The sequence below is a fragment of the Bos grunniens genome, chromosome 13 (assembly GCF_055505025.1).
Source record: "Bos grunniens cultivar Pamir isolate PY7600 chromosome 13, Bosgru_T2T1.0, whole genome shotgun sequence".
Lineage (NCBI taxonomy): Eukaryota > Metazoa > Chordata > Mammalia > Artiodactyla > Bovidae > Bos > Bos grunniens.
Genome location: NC_141177.1, coordinates 6,833,901 through 6,852,960, shown reverse-complemented (window position 1 = coordinate 6,852,960; position 19,060 = coordinate 6,833,901). Strand labels below are relative to the sequence as shown.

The 19,060-nt window shown below is 45.4% G+C and overlaps 1 pseudogene across 1 annotated transcript; it reads left to right on the top strand.

Annotated features, from left to right (window-relative positions):
* Positions 1-9,961: 9,961 nt before the first annotated feature.
* LOC147360054 (kinesin-like protein KIF11) lies at positions 9,962-17,534 on the top strand (annotated as a pseudogene). The gene is made up of 3 exons (XR_015138588.1): positions 9,962-10,819; positions 11,715-13,466; positions 15,091-17,534. The product of XR_015138588.1 is annotated as a kinesin-like protein KIF11 (transcript).
* Positions 17,535-19,060: the final 1,526 nt, after the last annotated feature.

Genomic DNA, 19,060 nt, shown 5'->3' with positions numbered 1-19,060 from the left:
TCCCTTGGACTGCAAGGAGATCCAACCAGTCCATCCTAAAGGAGATCAGTCCTCAGTGTTCTTTGGAAGGAATGATGCTAAAGCTGAAACTCCAGTACTTTGGCCACCTCATGTGAAGAGTTGACTCATTGGAAAAGACACTGATGCTGGGAGAGATTGGGGGCAGGAGGAGAAGGGGACGACAGAGGATGAGATGGCTGGATGGCATCACTGACTCCATGGATGTGAGTTTGGGTGAACTCCGGGAGTTGGTGATGGACAGGGAGGCCTGGTGTGCTGCGATTCATGGGGTTGCAAAGAGTCGGACACGACTGAGCGACTGAAATGAACCAAAGGGCCCCTCTGCGTGTGGGGCTCCGTGCAGCTGTGCAGGTAGTATGCCCATCCAGCTGGCCCTGGAGGATGAGCTCGGCATTTATAAATGTCTGGGTTCAGGTTCAAGGTTAGTGAAAAGGATATGCAAATGTGCTGTAGCTCAGGAGGTGCCCAGGTAGCATGTGACTGTGGCATAAAGGGACAGATTTCCCCGTGGTTCTCACCCCCTCTGAGGATCCTGGAGAAAGCCATGATCATCTTGGCAATGACTCCATCGTTGGAGTAAATATGATTCCTCCTGAGACTACTCTGCAGGCTCTAAGATTATACTGTTGTTCAGTCACAAAGTTGTATCCCACCCTTTGCGACCCCATGAACTGCAGAATGCCAGGCTTCCATCCTTCACTGTTTCCCAGAGTTTGCTCAGACTCATGTCTATTGAGTTGGTGGTGCATCTATCTATCTCATCCTCTGCCGCCCCCTTCTCCTCTTGCCCTCACAATCTTTCCGAGCATCAGGGTCTTTTCCAATGAGTCAACTCCTTGCATCAGGTGGCCAAAGTATTGAAGTTTCAGCTTCAGCATCAGTCCTTCCAATGAATATTCAAGGTTGATTATCTTTAGGATGGACTGGTTGGATCTCCTTGCAGTCCAAGGGACCCTCAAGAGTTTTCTCCAACACCACAATTTGAAAGCATCAATTCTTTGGCGCTCAGCTTTCTTAATGGTCCAAGTCTCACATCCATACATGACTTCTGGAAAAACCATAGCTTGACTATTTGGACCTTTGTCGGCAAAGTGGTATCTCTGCTTTTTAATACGCTGCCTAGGTTCGTCCTAGCTTTCCTTCCGAGGAGCAAGAGTCTTTTAATGTCATAACTTCACACACTGTCTACAATGATTTTGAAGCCCAAGAAAATAAAATCTCACTGTTTCCACATTTTCCCAGTCTATTTGCCATGAAGTGTTGGAATCGGATGCTATGATCTTCACATTTTTAGAATGTTGAGTTTTAAGCCCACTTTTTCACTCTCCTCTTTCACCCTCATCAAGAGGCTCATTAGTTCCTCTTCCCTTTCTGCCATTAGAGTAGTATCATCTGCATATCTGAAGTTGTTGATATTTCTTCCAGCTATCTTGATTCCAGGTTATGAGTGTATATATATACACACATTACACATATATACACAATATTTTATATATATACACACATACAATGGAATATTACTCAACCATAAGAGTATAAAATCTTGCCATTGCTACAATATCAGTGCCATTGCTACACCACAATTCCCTTGAGGGAATTATGCTACATGAATTAAGTCAGAAAGACAAATATCTTATGACTTCACTTACATGTGAAAGCTAAAAACCAAAACAAATGAACAAGCAAAACAAAAACAGCCTCATAGACACAGAGAACAAACTGGTGGTTGCCCAAAGGGAGGGGAGTGGGGGGATGAGTGAACTAGATGAAGGGGATTAAGAGGTACAAACTTCCAATCATAGCATAAATAAGCCACGGGGACATCATATACCAAATAAGGAATACAGTCAATAAGACTGCAAGGCTGTGCGGTGACAGAGGCTTCCTAGACTTAACAATGGTAGCATTTTTTAATGTACTTGAATGTTGAAGCTGAAACTCCCACACTTTGGCCACCTGATGCAAGGAGTTGACTCATTTGGAAAGACTCTGGTGCTGGGAAAGATTGAAGGTGGGAGGAGAAGGGACGACAGAGGGTGAGATGCTTGGATGGCATCACCAACTCGATGGACGTGAATTTGAGTACTGGCTCTTCATTCTTTGGGTGGGCTTTCCTCTAGTTGTGGGCAGCAAGGGCTGCTCTTTGTTGCAATGCGCGGGCTTCTCACTGTGGTGGGGGTCTCCTGTTGCGGAGCATGGGCTCAAGTAGTTGCAGTGCATCAGCTCGTCACTGCAGCTCAAGGGCTCTACAGCAGGGGCTCAGTAATTGTGGCGCACCGGCTTAGCTGTCCCGTGGGATCTTCCTGGACCAGGGATCAAACCCATGTCCCCTGCATTGACAGGTGGATTCTCATCCACTGTGCTACCAGGGAAGTCCTCCTCCATCTTTCTTAACATAGCCTATTAGGGCAGGACTTTGCCAGATTTATAATACTCATTGCTGTTTCTCCAATGACTGTCCCTTAGAAAAGTGCAACCATCATTGAATGGATCCTAAGAGGGTTCCTGTGTACAAACTCTGCTCTTGCCCTGTTGCCAGCTGTGTAACTTTGGATGAGTTACCACCTCCTCCGAGCCTCAGTTTCTTTTTCCGAATACAGAAACAAGGTCAACCCCAAGGTGACTAAGCCAAATAACCCAGCAAGAGATGAGAACACCTGTTCCCTTCAAGGGAGATGGCAGGCATCCTCTCCCTCTCTCCCCAAAGCCCCTGATTTAATTCAGGAGGATCATCAGCTCCTGCCTGGACAGGCTCAGGATTCCTTTTGACTCACTCCACCCCAGTCTGGCCCCAAAGAATGGCAGAGCAGGAGAAATGGGATGGGAAACAGGCTGGAATTATTGCCTGCCTTCCCAGCCAAGTGCCATGGGAATGTGTACATCCATTACCTCATTTCCCTTAAAAAGACCAGGTAACAACCAGATGGAGGGAGAGCTGAGCCTCTCCCTTTGTGTAAGTAATGAAGTGGGCACCAAAATCGATGACAGGAAGGAAGGAAGGTTGGTTTACTCTGAATGAGCCTGGGAGATAAGACCCACTGGCGCAGCTATGCGAGCACATCCACAGTCATTGCCTTCTGGGGATGAAGGGCTAAGTCACTTCAGCTGTGTCCAACACTCTTAGTGACCCCATGAACTGTAGCCTGCTAGGTTCCTCTGTCCATGAAATTTTCCAGGCATGAATACTGGACTGGGTTGCCATGCCCTTCTCCAGGGGATGGCAGGTGGGCTCTTAACCACTTCATCTGGGGATGAAGACACCTATAGGTTATTCAGCAATGACCCTGGAGTTTCTAGGCAGCTTCTGGGATGGGGAGCGTGGAATCACCACCCCAACCCCTTTCCCCACTGCCCCCCAACTCCTCCTAGCAGGTGGATGCAGCGCACATTTTAACTCCAATTTCAACTTAGTCGGCAGCTGCTGTTGTTGCCTGGGGACCCCTATCTTTTTACATGTTATTGTAGATCAGTTGCCCGCCGCTGCAATAAAGAACTCTCACTGGGTTGTCTGGAATTTCTAAATCAGTGCTGCAGAGAGGCTGGTGGATAAACCAGGCAGGCTCCCTGCCAAGGGTGATAAGTGCTCGACTCAAGCCGGTGACCCTGGGGTCCTTGCCTCCTGAGATCAGCCCCTCCCCAACATCATCTCAAGGAGGGAAGTGGCTTCCCTGCTATGAGACTGATGGAAACACACACACTGTGGCTGCCTGGCATCCCTCAGCATCCTTTAGTCCGGATGCTAACACACTCACCAGCTTTAACGACTTTTTGGTTCCCAACATGGTTCTTGCAATTACGGGGCTGAGGAAAGAGGGGCAGATGGTCAGATATTAGATCAGCGATCATCAAATTGGAGTACTCAGACCCCCGGGGCACACGGTGACTTTGTAAGGGTTCACAGGCACAGACTGTTTTAAGAGAATCAATATCCAGACCCCTCGACCGCCGTGTGCTCTCTGTGGGTTCTTCTTTTCCACATTCTCTTTTACAAACGCCCTTCTCCCCCTTTATAAAAGGAAGATTGATTGGTTGGGATTCCAGCAGGAAACAGATGGCACTCATATTGGCTAATTGGAGGAGAGCTTCACATAGGCACTATTTAAAACTTGTGAGCAGGATGGAGGGGAATGACAGAGGCTATCGCGGGGCCCTGGCTGTACCAGCAGGGCCCTGGGCGGGGTGAAGTTTGGGGAGGTTTCTGGGACTTGAAGGCAGACAGGAGCTGTGACCTGGAGAGAGTGCACACAGCTGGGGCCACACCCCGTGGGATCCAGTAGAATGAAGACCCGCCCTTGTACTTCCTTGTCTCCCACCCATTCTCCCCACGCATAGGCAAACTCATTCAAAAGCCAGAAAGCAAGGCAGCCCATTTCCATGGAAGGCACACAAAGCATCGAGTGACATAGTAGAAGCTCAATTCCCATCTATTTACACGATCAAGGTTCACTATCCTTCCTGTGCCTTGCTCTCAGTCGTGTTCAATGCTTTGCGTGTCCATGGCCTGTAGCCCACCAGGCTCCTCTGTCCATAGGATCTCTCAGGCAAGAATACTAGATCAGGTTGCCATTTCCTTCTCTAGGGGAATTTCCCAACCCAGGGATGGAGCCCCTGTCTCTTGCGTCTCCTGCATTGGCAGGCGGGTTCTTTGCCAACTGAGTCACTAGTGAAGCCCAAGATTCACCATGCTTATATCAAATCAAACTAAAGTTATTTTTTAAAGGAGGAAATAGCTGAATCTTGATGCTGAATCTTGTCTCTTTATATCAACATTATTCATTTGTGACTATGAGAACTGACAAACAGCCCTGCCCACAATAGTTATATTGTTTTGATCTTTCGTGCACTATTCACAATTAGAATCATGTATTAAACATTTGGAGTGTGTGTTCACAGACACTTGTAAATTCTCTGTGTTAACTCACCCATGTTTTTGTGGCATTGACGACCAATGAAAGATTTCCAAGCATAAAAATAGAGCACATCCCCAAATTCTGCCAGAAAAGGACAAGTTTGAAAGAAAATGGAATGTGAAATTTCCATCAATTAGAGCTGAGTTTCTCATGCATTTTCCAAATCATTGATGGATATCAGATTTCTGTGGTCCTGAGTTTCCACCACAAACTTGAAAAGTGATCTAAAAGTTTTCTTTTAGATTATGAGTGTTAAATATTACCGGTGCAATGATTTACATGTATGTTTTTAAATTAGGTGTTAAATGTGTGTGTGTGTGTGTGTGTGTGTAGGGGGAGGTGTTACACGGATTTTTATACGCAGAAGGAAAGAGAAGGGATGAATTTGGAGAATTCAGCAGGGGTCCAAGGGCGATGTGGGTGCTTCATGTGACTGGAGATCAGGGGAAGGAATAAAGTCAGATCAGATCAGTCGCTCAGTCGTGTCCGACTCTTTGCGACCCCATGAATCGCAGCACGCCAGGCCTCCCTGTCCATCACCAACTCCCGGAGTTCACTCAGACTCACGTCCATCGAGTCAGTGATGCCATCCAGCCATCTCATCCTCTGTCATCCCCTTCTCCTCCTGCCCCCAATCCCTCCCAGCATCAGAGTCTTTTCCAATGAGTCAACTCTTCACATGAGGTGGCCAAACTACTGGAGTTTCAGCTTCAGCATCATTCCTTCCAAAGAAATTCCAGGGCTGATCTCCTTTAGAATGGACTGGTTGGATCTCCTTGCAGTCCAAGGGACTCTCAAGAGTCTTCTCCAACACCACAGTTCAAAAGCATCAATTCTTCGGCGCTCAGCCTTCTTCACAGTCCAACTCTCACATCCATACATGACCACAGGAAAAACCATAGCCTTGACTAGACAGACCTTTATTGGCAAAGTAATATCTCTGCTTTTCAATATGCTGTCTAGGTTGGTCATAACTTTTCTTCCAAGGAGCAAGCGTCTTTTAATTTCATGGCTGCAGTCACCATCAGCAGTGATTTTGGAGCCCAGAAAAATAAAGTCTGACACTGTTTCCACTGTTTCCCCATCTATTTCCCATGAAGTGATGGGACCAGATGCCATGATCTTCGTTTTCTGAATGTTGAGCTTTAAGCCAACTTTTTCACTCTCCTCTTTCACTTTCATCAAGAGGCTTTTGAGTTCCTCTTCACTTTCTGCCATAAGGGTGGTGTCATCTGCATATCTGAGGTTATTGATATTTCTCCCGGCAATCTTGATTCCAGCTTGTGTTTCTTCCAGTCCAGCGTTTCTCATGATGTACTCTGCATATAAGTTAAATAAGCAGGGTGACAATATACAGCCTTGACATACTCCTTTTCCTATTTGGAACCAGTCTGTTGTTCCATGTCCAGTTCGAACTGTTGCTTCCTGACCTGCATACAAATTTCTCAAGAGGCAGATCAGGTGGTCTGGTATTCCCATCTCTTTCAGAATTTTCCACAGTTTATTGTGATCCAGTCAAAGGCTTTGGCATACTCAATAAAGCAGAAATAGATGTTTTTCTGGAACTCTCTTGCTTTTTCCATGATCCAGAGGATGTTGGCAATTTGATCTCTGGTTCCTCTGCCTTTTCTAAAACCAGCTTGAACATCAGGAAGTTCACGGTTCACATATTGCTGAAGCCTGGCTTGGAGAATTTTAAGCATTACTTTACTAGCATGTGAGATGAGTGCAATTGTGCGGTAGTTTGAGCATTCTTTGGCATTGCCTTTCTTTGGGATTGGAACGAAAACTGACCTTTTCCAGCCCTGTGGCCACTGCTGAGTTTTCCAAATTTGCTGGCATATTGAGGGCAGCACTTTCACAGCATCATCCTTCAGGATTTGGAATAGCTCAACTGGAATTCCATCACCTCCACTAGCTTTGTTCGTAGTGATGCTTTCTAAGGCCCACTTGACTTCACATTCCAGGATGTCTGGCTCTAGGTCAGTGATCACACCATCGTGATCATCTGGGTCGTGAAGATCTTGCCATCTCTTCTTAATATCTTCTGCTTCAGTTAGGTCCATACCATTTCTGTCCTTTATCGAGCCCATCTTTGCATGAAATGTTCCTTTGGTATCTCTGATTTTCTTGAAGAGATCTCTAGTCTTTCCCATTCTGTTGTTTTCCTCTATTTCTTTGCATTGATCGCTGAAGAAGGCTTTCTTATCTCTTCTTGCTATTCTTTGGAACTCTGCATTCAGATGTTTATATCTTTCCTTTTCACTTCTCTTCTTTTCACAGCTATTTGTAAGGCCTCCCCAGACAGCCATTTTGCTTTTTTGCATTTCTTTTCCATGGGGATGGTCTTGATCCCTGTCTCCTGTACAATGTCACAAACTTCATTCCATAGCTCATCAGGCACACTATCAGATCTAGGCCCTTAAATCTATTTCTCACTTCCACTATATAGTCATAAGGGATGTGATTTAGGTCATACCTGAATGGTGTAGTGGTTTTCCCTACTTTCTTCAATTTAAGTCTGAATTTGGCAATAAGGAGTTCATGGTCTGAGCCACAGTCAGCTCCTGGTCTTGTTTTTGCTGACTGTATAGAGCTTCTCCATCTTTGGCTGCAAAGAATATATTCAATCTGATTTCGGTGTTGACCATCTGGTGATACCCATGTAGAGAGTCTTGTGTTGTTGGAAGAGGGTGTTTGTTATGACCAGTGCATTTTCTTGGCAAAACTCTATTAGTCTTTGCCCTGCTTCATTCCGTATTCCAAGGCCAAATTTGCCTGTTACTCCAGGTGTTTCTTGACTTTCTACTTTTGCATTCCAGTACCCTATAATGAAAAGGGCATCTTTTTGGGTGTTAGTTCTAAAAGGTCTTGTAGGTCTTCATAGAACCGTTCAACTTCATCTTCTTCAGCATTACTGGTTGAGGCATAGACTTGGATTACTGTGATATTGAATGGTTTGCCTTGGAAACGAACAGAGATCATTCTGTCGTTTTTGAGATTGCATCCAAGTACTGCATTTCAGACTCTCTTGTTGACCATGATGGCTACTGCATTTCTTCTGAGGGATTCCTGCCTGTAGTAGTAGATATAATGGTCATCTGAGTTAAATTCACCCATTCCAGTCCATGTCAGTTTGCCGATTCCTAGAATGTTGACATTCACTCTTGCCATCTCTTGTTTGACCACTTCCAATTTGCCTTGATTCATGGACCTGACATTTCAGGTTCCTATGCAATATTGCTCTTTATAGCATCGGACCTTGCTTCTATCACCAGTCACATCCACAGCTGGGTATTCTTTTTGCTTTGGCTCCATCCCTTCATTCTTTCTGGAGTTATTTCTCCACTGATCTCCAGTAGCATCTTGGGAACCTACCGACCTGGGGAGTTTCTCTTTCAGTATCCTATCATTTTGCCTTTTCATACTGTTCATGGGGTTCTCGAGTCAAGAATACTGAAGTGGTTTGCCATTCCCTTCTCCAGCGGACCATGAAGATGACCAGGACAGACCTCATCTAGACCCCAATAAGAAATAATATATGTCAGAAGATCTCTGGGGTCAGAATAGGTTTTCCTAGAGAGGACCTGAGGCTTACCAGGGCTCAAAACCAGGGTGGGGGTTTGAATACATCAGGGGAAAGGCTGCCAGGACATTTTAGAAAGAGGAAATTGGCTTAAAGACCCTGGGGTCATCTTTTTGCAATCAACTACAAAATGATAATGCTCCAGTTCTATATCCAGCACATATATTTTCTAGGCACTGAGCTAAATATTTATTCCATCTGTATGTATATACCCCACTCAACAATCCCTATAGACGTGTGTGCACAGTCATATCTGACTCTGTGACCCCAAGGACAGTAGCCTGCCATCCTCTGACCGTGGGATTTCCCAAGCAAGAATATTGCCGTGGGTTGCCATTTCCTACTCCAGAGGATCTTCCCTACTTAGGAATCAAAACGGAGTTTCTTCTGTCTCTGCTATTGGCAGGCAATTCTTTACCAGAGCGCCACCCAGAAGGCCAATCCCTATAAGAGGCTTTATCATCACAATCACCCATTTACGGGAGAATGAGCTTGTTAATTACCTTGCCCAGATTACTCATCACCTGCTAAATGGTAAAGCTAGACTTTAAGCATTTAAACCCCAGTCTTCAGGTTCTGGCATCCTTCCTTTAACCACCAAACCGCATTACCCACCTCTTTCACACTTGGTTGGTGGATTACTGTACAGATATCCCATCTTTATTTCATGAGGCAAATAATTGAGCCCTGGCTGTGTGCTGGGCCCTGTGCACCTTAACTGCGGGTTAAGGAACCCTCTAGAAACCCACTCCAGTGCGGTTCAATAACCTCCTGCTGACTTAGTAAAGAGGGACAACTCGCCTTCTGAGCCTTGGAAGGTAAGCCTTGTTCTCTGCCATTCTCCCATCATCCTCCAGCCTCGGGGCCTGGTTCCCCCACCCACCTACCCTGACCAAGCCCCAAGTGTCTGCCGCACTCATACCCGTAACTCTTACCCACTGCTTCTCACCACCCAGTCTCCACCCCTGTGGAGTTGTGTGTTCTCTTTCTACCAGACATTTTACTGGAACTACACAATCTCTTCTCAACGACCTCCTCCTCTGCCCAGGTCCTAGCCCGGTGCTGAGCAACACAGACTGTGTGTTAGAGAGATTACAGCCTTCTGTGAACCTCCAAGACTGATAGTGCCTTAAAGATAAGTATCTGTGTCCATTAAACGTGGGCACTGCAGGGCTCACACTGTGGCTCTCAAGACACTGAGAGCCCAGGCCCCCTCTACCTTGTTGCTCGGCCGGGCTCAGCATAAGGCTTCTCACTCTTGCCTTAAGGCGCCTGCCCTGGATAGGCTACCTGAGTCTGCCTTCCAGCTGCAGGAAACCGGAAAGCAGCTTGCGGTCCTTACGATACTTCCCAGAATTTGAACACAGTGCTTACACTCATGTTCCCACTGATTAGAACTGGCCATGAGCCCCTGCATGAGTTCCCAACATGTTCCGAGTGATCAGATAAGGCTCGGGGATTCCACGACTCCAGAAGAGATCATGGATACTGGGGAGCAGCCAGGAAGGTCAGACCCAGCAGCCAACGTATTCTTTTCACTTGATCCTGACTCTTCTCCTTCCCCTCAACCTCCAACCCTCTGTGTCTCACTCCTCACGAGGTTCAGGAGCCAGGGCGGCTTCTCCCCCACTTTGTGACCAGCCCTATTCCCTACCCCACCCTCAGGAGAATCCATCTTCATTGTTATGAATATCGATGCTGAGAAGAACTCTCCAGGGACTTGTTGTCCACCAACTCAGAACACTTGGCATTTGTGGGAACGTGTTCACAGATGGCCCACCATTGATTTACCATCCAATTTTCATACTGTGAAGCAAAAAACGTTTTCTGCTCTGTTAGTCTGTCAGCTGCTTCAGGCAGGCGACAAGGAAAGGTTCCCCCACTCCCCAGTCAGACAGTTCGGTGGCTCTGAGGATCACCAGCTGCTCAGACTCAGAAAGGATGGGCACGTGGAGAGGAAGGTCCTGACCACGCCTCTGTCAAGGGGCTCGGTCACCTGTGTCCACTCAACTCAAGCAGGAAAGGAATTTAATAAGTGACAACAGGAAGCTCCCCAGCTCTCTGGGAGGGACAGCAAATCAGGCTTCTGGGAGTCTCTGTAGCTAGAAATCCTGTCTCAGTTACACTGTGGAGCTCTGCAGTGTTAACTTGAGCACTGGATTCCAGCACTTTGGTCCCAGCTGTCTCTGGAGACAAGTCATGATGCCCCTATCATCAGCGCAGAGTCGTCACTAACCCTGCTTCTCTGCATCACCAGCTTTCAGGGAAGCCTCCACGTGCCGACTGGCCAAGCCCTGGTCAGGTGAGAGCTCTACCTGCAGGAGAGGTCATGGAAGCAGGGGATGGGATGGCAGCTAAGACGGGAATTCCCCCGCAGACACTGGCAGTGTTTAGATACAAGTGCCAAGCGCCATCTGCCCCTACAAGGATTAAGTCACAAGCCACTGCAGTCACTGGCCTTCAACACATCAGAGTGAGGCACTCTGGGCAAAACTGGCAGTACACGTCACATGTTAGATAGTTTCAGGAGAAGATCTTATGAGCCCAGATTCTTGCATCTTCCCGTAGCTAGCAAAGCACTAAAATCACAAACACACACCTGCTCCTTGTGACTGGCAGCAAGCTTCTGCCAAAATACGAGCTTGATGCAAGCACCCCCCTCACTCAGATCACTGACCTCCTTCAGGGCAGTTCATCAGAGCTATCCAAAACACTGTCTTCTGCAGTCTAGTCCTCACTTTGACTCCAGGAAACGACTCAGAACTCTCAAGTTGTGTTTTTGTTTTTTTTTCCAATTGACATGCAGGACAGCCAAAACCCTGCCAAGTGTCTCCTCTGAACAGGGCAGGTCTTACCCTTCTCCTCCAATTGTATTTGAAGTTCTGAGGACAATCTTGTTAGGAAGAATCCTTGATTATTTTTCGCTATTTCTGTATCTATTGGGCTCTTTGGTCACAAACAGGAGAGACTGGCTCTAGTTAACTTAAGCCAAATTAAAAAAAAAAAAAAGAAGAAGCTGTGTTGGAAAGCTATGGGAAGGTCACCAGGTGAAACAAATTTGTGAATCAAGTTTTTGAAAAGAATAGAGCATGGACGCTTCGGGTCTCTAGATATTAGAGACCGTGACATAATATTTGGTCCTGCTTGCTTCATGGTGCTTCTCAGCACCTGAAACTATCTTGTTTATCTGTTTGTAGGTCCTTTATTTTCTATTCTCTCAGATTGGGCAAAGATCACAGCTATTCTGTTCCACGGTCTCCACCGTCAGCACAGAGCCTGGATTAAGGCCAGGTGCCAGGGAACGCTCAGGAAATATTTGATGAAAAAGGACACAGAAGAGCTAATGAAGATGAGTTGAGCTGCAGGATTCCCAATTCTCATCTGACTCGATGAGAATTCTAAGACTTGCAGGACCAGCACATGTAGATCCAAAAGGGAAGCAACTTGGAAAGATCTGGAAGCTGGACGAAATAACCAACCCTCTTGTTTCCTCTTATGTTTAGACTTCAATCCAACCATCCATCCCCCAGGAGACGTTCATCAGCTTTTCTGGAAGAAAAAGTTGCCTCCTGCTTACTGTCGGATATCCTCAAAGTGCCAGTAGAAGATTAGTTAATGGAAAGGCTCAGATCTTAGCCCAGCTGATCCCTAGTGTTTGGCACTAGGGATCAGTTTCATGGAAGACAATTTTTCCACAGACCCGGTTGGGGGGATGGTTTTGGGGCGATTCAAGTACGTAACACTTACTGTACACTTCATTATTATTACATCAGCTCCACCTTAGATTATCAGGCGTCAGATCCCAGAGGTTGGGGACCCCGGTTTTAGAGAATATTGGGCTGTATCTGTCACTCCATGGAGATCCTCATTTCTCAATACAGAGGAGCTATGACCCGGAGCAGAAAAACTGAGAACCTGCAAATGTAAAACACACTGGGAGCTTAGGTAGAGGCATCTGAATTAGATCAAATTTTCCCCCTGGAGTCCAATTTGGAGGCATTAATAGTCAGCCCAGTTTTTTAATGATCTCAAATATTTGGTTAAAGAAATGCTATAAATGCCTGTATTAAATCCAGCTGCTGTCATATTTAAAAAATGTCAGCCGCTTGTTTATTCCTATGGCTTGCTCAGAAAGCAGCAAAAGCTGGTGACCTATTTTGTAAGAAACTGCACAGAAAGGAACAATATTAAATTAGGTGCCTGTCTATTCCTCCAAGCTACCCCATGTTCTTTGCCTCACACTGAAATTCCTTCCCCGTTTATCCACATTGTTTCTTTCTAAGTAAAACTTATTACACAAATTCCCCAGGGCATTTTTTTCCCTTTTCTTTTTCTTTTGACTCTGGTTAAATAAACTATTGATTTTGTTTTCAAGATAATTTAAGGAGGGTGTATAGTTCCGATTTGATAAGTATAACCTTAATGCGTTCAGAGTAAACACATTTTAGGGGTTCAATTAAGGCTTAAAAAAATCAAATTGACCAGATGATTGACTGTCATGGGGATGTGGAAGAGCATGGAGCTGCATGGTATTAATAACACAGACAAACTAGCTAAAGGGAAGTGAATATTAGTGGCTGGTTGGCTATTCCAGAGACATGTGCTTTATGAGGATGAATTAATACTCAGTTTCCCAGAAGGAAAAAAAAGAAACTAATTTTTGAGAAGCCAACAGTGCTTGTTCTAAATGGGCCAAGAAAGACTCCGGGTTTCCAACGGTGTCACCGTTCAAGCATCTGAGCGCCCTGATTTACGTCGCCTCTGACATCAGACTGCCAAAGGCCAGTGGGCACGTGGGCCAGAACTGCCTGTTGAAAGCAGCCCGTCTTCTCTTGCTCACATGAGGAAATATCCAGCATCCACCCACTGGTTGCTCTATAAATTGTGCTGTAGCCTCAGACCGAAAGCATTAAAATTGGGTCTCAACGTTTGCATGGAAACAGAAATAGGTATGTTTTATATGCATTACATTCATCTGTGTGTGCACACACCAAAGTTATGGAACACAATGGAAGATTATTCTGTGGGTTGAAAATGCAGCTGCTTATAAATGACAGGCTAGCACAAGACACTTAGACTACAGCGCTTTACACACGCAAAGCGTCGTCTTCATCAGCATCCTGGCTAGACTTTGAACACCACTGTAAGCACTTCACACTTACTTATCAATGCCCTGAAATTAGTATTGTATCTGTTCTCATTTCACACACGAGGAAACTGAGACGCAGGGAAATTAAGCAGCTTTCCCAAGGTCAGGGATGGAGTCAAGTGCATGACAGGATTGACCCTTGTCACCTGTGACCCGGGAGTGTCCATGTGCCTGACAAGGGCCAGTGGAATGGGACGGGAAGTGCGTGTCACTCTGATCCATGATGTGTCTTGCTTTCTTGCTGCGGTGTCACTTTCTAGATGGCGAGAAACTGCCATTTCGGGTCTGTAAGTCAGGGTCTTGTGGAATCAGATGCCCACTGCCCAGCCATGGACACAAATCTGAGCAGATAACGCTGTCGTTTCAAGCTACTGAGATCATTTTTTTCCTCATGTGTTATGGGAGAATTACATCAGATATCACAGAGAACTTTAGCCTCGTCTAAATGTTTTCATTACTTATTAAAGGAACATATTCACATATCACTTGGGTAATTAATAAAAAGAAACCTAGGCTGCTCTAATGGCAGTAGAATTAATCTTTATTTGTAACCCAAGTAAAGTAAGGCATCCTGGACATCTGTGTTCCTAACGGCTAATGATTAATAATTAAAACTTCATTTTATATGTAAAGAATTTTGTTATACTGGTGTGTACTGCTCTATCTTACCTCTTCTGATATAAGATATTCAGTTGTCTCCTTAAAGAGTAATTCAACCTAGTTTATGTCAAAGAAATCTTTTGTTTTCAAAGACTTTTATAGCAACTTTTGTCTGTGTGGTAAATGCTTTGCAAATACGGAGCAGTGGTAAAAATCTGCCTGCCAATGCAGGAGATGAGAGAGTCGTGGATTTGGTCCCTGGGTTGGGAAGATGCTCTGGATGAGGAAATGGCAACCCACTCCAGTATTCTTGCCTGAAAAATCCCACAGACAGAGGAGCCTGGCAGGCTACAGTCTATGGGGTCGCAAAGAGTCGGACACAAAGAGTTGGAGCACAAATTTGGCAATAACTCTTCAAGTATTATTAATCCTCCCACAGTTTGTGGGTAAGGAAGCCAGGATTTGGTCTACGGGTGTGTGTGTGTGTATTGTGTGTGCGGGGCAGGGGGTGGGGTGGGGGGGTGTTCAGAGTTCCAACCTTCAATTATTACTCCATCATTTTCCTAAGGATCTAGAACAACCCATCAATAATTACTCGTGAATGAATGAATTTCACTTTACCAATACCTTTCATTTGAATGTCACAGCAGTCCATTGGCCACTGGACAAATGTGTCATTAGTATCCCTAAGTTATAAGAACCGAGTCTTGGCAACATGATGGGGAAAGGAGGTGGCAGAATTGGGCTAGAGCAAAGAATATACTCAACAAGCCTAAGGTTAACCAGAAAATCACCAAGAAAGCTGATTCAGGTTGATCTTGCAGGCAGTGAGAACATTGGCCATTCTGGAGCAGTTGACAAGAGACCTCGGGAAGCTGGAAATATCAATCAGTCCCTGTTGACTCTGGGAAGGATTATTACTGCTCTTGTAGAAAGAACACCTCATGTTCCTTATTGAGAATCTAAATGGACTAGAATCCTCCAGGACTCTCTTGGGGGATGTACAAGAACATCTATCATGGCAACAGTTTCTTCTGCATCTCTCAACCTGGAGGAGAATCTGAGTACATTGGAATATGCTCATAGAGCAAAGAAAGCCTGAGGTTAACCAGAAACTCACCAAGAAAGCTCTGATTAAGGAATATACAGAAGAGATAGAGCATCTGAAACGGGATCTTACTGCAACTCGTGAAAAAAATGGAGTGTACATTTCTGAAGAAAATGTTAGAGCTATGAGTGGAAAACTAAGTGTTCAGGAGGAAGAAATTGTAGAATTGGTTGAAAAAATTGCTGCTGTTGAGGAAGAGCTAAATAGGGTTACAGAATTGTTTATGGATAGTAAAAATGAACTTAACCCGTGCAAATCTGACCTGCAAAGTAAGACACAGGAACTTGAAACCACTCAAAGACATTTGCAGGAAATGAAATTACAGCTTGTTGAAGAATATATCACCTCGGCTTTGGAAAGTACGGAGGAGAGACTTCATGATGCTGCCAGTGGGTTGCTTAACACAGTTGAAGGAAAGGCAGTTGATCAGCATAACGCAGAAGTTCAGGATGTTTTTGGCAAAGACTTGAATAGTCTGTTTAACAATATGGAAGAATTAAGGGTGGCAGCATGAAACAAAGGCCATGCTAGACTTCACGAGCCCTTGCTTGGTGCCCTGCCGACGTCCAGTACGCCTGCATCAGACACCATTACCGCAGCACTTGGGTCTCTCGCATCGATTCCAGAAAATGTGTCTACACTTGTTTCTCAGATGTCTGATATGATATTGAAAGAACCGTTAATGGCAGAAAGTAGAACTGTATTTCAGGAATTGATTACTGACCTCCTCAGGTCACTGGGAACAGCTTTATCCCCCACTGTGGCATCTATCCTGGAAATCAGTAGTCAGCTGAAGAATATTTTCAAGACTTTGTCTATTGTGGCTAATAAGATAGAAGATCAGAAGGAAATGGATGGCTTTCTTAGTACACCGTGTTAACAATCTACGTGAACTAAAATATAGTTTCTTCCTTGGCTGAATCACAGAAGCTGTGTGAAAACTGAAGACGTGAAGAAAGCAAAGAAAATACATTCAACAGGAACTTTACCAGTTAATCAGTCTTTGGGAGGAGAGATTCTGTGATTTGGAGGAAAAGTGTAAAAACATCCAGAAAGCAGTTAGCAGTGTTCAAGAAAATACAGAGCAGTAAGATGTTTTTACAGATTACTCTACAGATTAATTGCTCCCATTTCACCACCATCGCCAGGCCGACCACTGGCAACAAGAAGAACTGAGAGATATGGGGCATCAGATGCCGACCGTCACTGGAGTGGCCCAGTTGTCTATGAAGCCTCTATTGCTTCATAAAGAGGAGATGGTGTCTCCTCTTTTGAGCAAGGAAAGCAAGCAGGAAGCCCAATTGTGGAGAGCTCAGCTATTTTTATTCTTGGTTTCCTGTTGCCTTCCTTCTACATGTATATTAGAGAACCATTGGAGACAGAAAACTATCAAGTGTTGTTTTTTAGAAATGACTGAAAGTTTTTATCACTGCTATACCCTTAAGAGCCTAAGCTCTATGCTTTTTGAAATTTTAGGGAGAGTGAGCCTATAATCTCAAGATACCTTAAGTAGCAAAATTTGAACCATGTCTTCCAAGTACCATTCTTCATAAATCTATTTAGAATCAAGCTTAAAAATCACCACCAGCAAATCATTTTTGTAGCCTATATGGCAACTGAACATTCTTCTATTTAATTTTTCAGCAGTGCTTTATTATAAGACCTAGGTTGCAAAAAGTGAGTTATTTGTATTGTAAGCTGAAAAGAATGAGAATCATGGAGTAAATTTGCAGCAGTCTCTTCTGAGGAAGTTTGGTTCGGGGGTGCAGAATACAAGTCCTGTGAAATTTAAAGCACTCTTTCAGTAGACTTCCCTGGTGGCTCAGATGGTAAAGCGTCTGCCTACAATGCGGGAGACCTGGGTTCAATCCCTGGGTCGGAAAGATCCCCTGGAGAAGGAAATGGCAACCCACTCCAGTATTCTTGCCTGGAAAACCCCATGGACGGAAGAGCCTGGAAGACTACAGTCCATGGGGTCACAAAGAGTTGGACACGACTGAGCGACTTTAAGTAGACTAGAAATCAAGGCCCATATCACTGAGTGCCTTAAATGTCTCAGGTATTGGAATAAATATGAATGCAACGGCAACAAAATAAGGTTGTGATTTAAACTGTTGCCAAAACGTTTATAAGTTTGCTAACTGGACACCCTTCGCACATTTAAACCTTTCCTGTTCCAGGTTTAGCTTCATTTCCCCTTATTTGCTTCCTTTGTGGCTCAGCTGGTAAAGAATCCGCCTGCAATGCGGGAGTCCTGGGTTCGATCCCTGGCTTGGGAGGATCCCCTGGAGAAGGGAAAGGCTACCCACTCCAATATTCTGGCCTGGAGAATTCCATGGACTGTAGTCCACGGGGGTCGCAAAGAGTCAGACACGACTGAGGGACTTTCACTTCACTTCTGAGGATAGCAAGAAAAATAGACATTTCAACTGTGCCTTTAGATTCTCAATTAGGCTGATGGAAATAACAGCCCCAGGTCATTCACCTTAAAACCTAAACAAACAATAGGCCAACCAGAGGTATAGAATTAGTACAGAATTTAAAGACTCAAGAGACAGTTTTCTATGACAGGTTAACCTGGGGTATCCTCTAATGCACATTAATGAAGTCTCCTTTATGTACAGTTGGGAAGGTCCCCTGGAGGAGGAAATGGCAACCCACTCCAGTATTTTTGCCTAGAGAATCCCATGGGCAGAGGAGCCTGGCGGGCTACAGTCCATGGGGTCGCAAAAAGTCGGACACGACTGAGCGACTACTACTACTACTACTACAAGCGCCTGAGGACTTCCCTGATCGCTCAGTTGGTAAAGAATGCGCCTGCAATGCAGGAGACCCTGGTTCAATTCCTGGGCCAGGAAGATCCGCTGGAGAAGGGATAAGCTGCCCACTCCAGTATTCTTGGGCTTCCCTTATAACTCAGCTGGTAAAGAGTCTGCCTGCAATGCGGGAGACCTGGATTCAATCCCTGGGTTGGAAAGATCCCCTGGAGAAGGGAAAGGCTACCCACTCCAGTATTCTGGTCTGGAGAATTCCATGGACTCGCAAAGAGTCAGACGCGACTGAGCAACTTTCACATTTGAACTCCTAGTTTACAGTTCTTCCCTCCTGCACTCAGTTCAGAAAATTGACAGCCTCAGGTGCATCCGGGCCACAGGCTGTTGAAATTTAATTAGTTGGGAAACTCCAAATAAAACCACCAGGTTTCCAAGTTGTCTGTAAAAAAAAGACGACTTGGCCACACGGGGTTTCACTCCCATAGACAGCCACCCAACTCCTGGAGCTGGGCCCCTGTGGCCTGCCAGGCCCCGATGACCCTCACGGCAACCTTGGGGGAGGAGGAGTTAGTCTCTCTTTACTGATGAGGAAGTTGAGGCTTGGGGAGAGGTTTATGGTCACAGGTGGAGACAATGGTGTCACTCTAGTGGGATGGCTGTGGGGCTACCTCTTAGATGACATTTGTGCTGATACTAGGCCTGCCCAGGGCCCGGAGTGTGGACAGGAGGTATGTAACAGGCCCTGCAGTGGCGAATGTTTCCTTCTGACCGAGATCTCCAAGAATGGAGAGAAATGCTTCCCCTAAGAGACCCCCACCCTCACTAACTCACCAGCTAGTCAAGTAGAAAAAGCAGCCACTGTTCCACACCCCGAAACAGGTATGAACTAAAGGTTTTTTCTTTTCTTCCAAG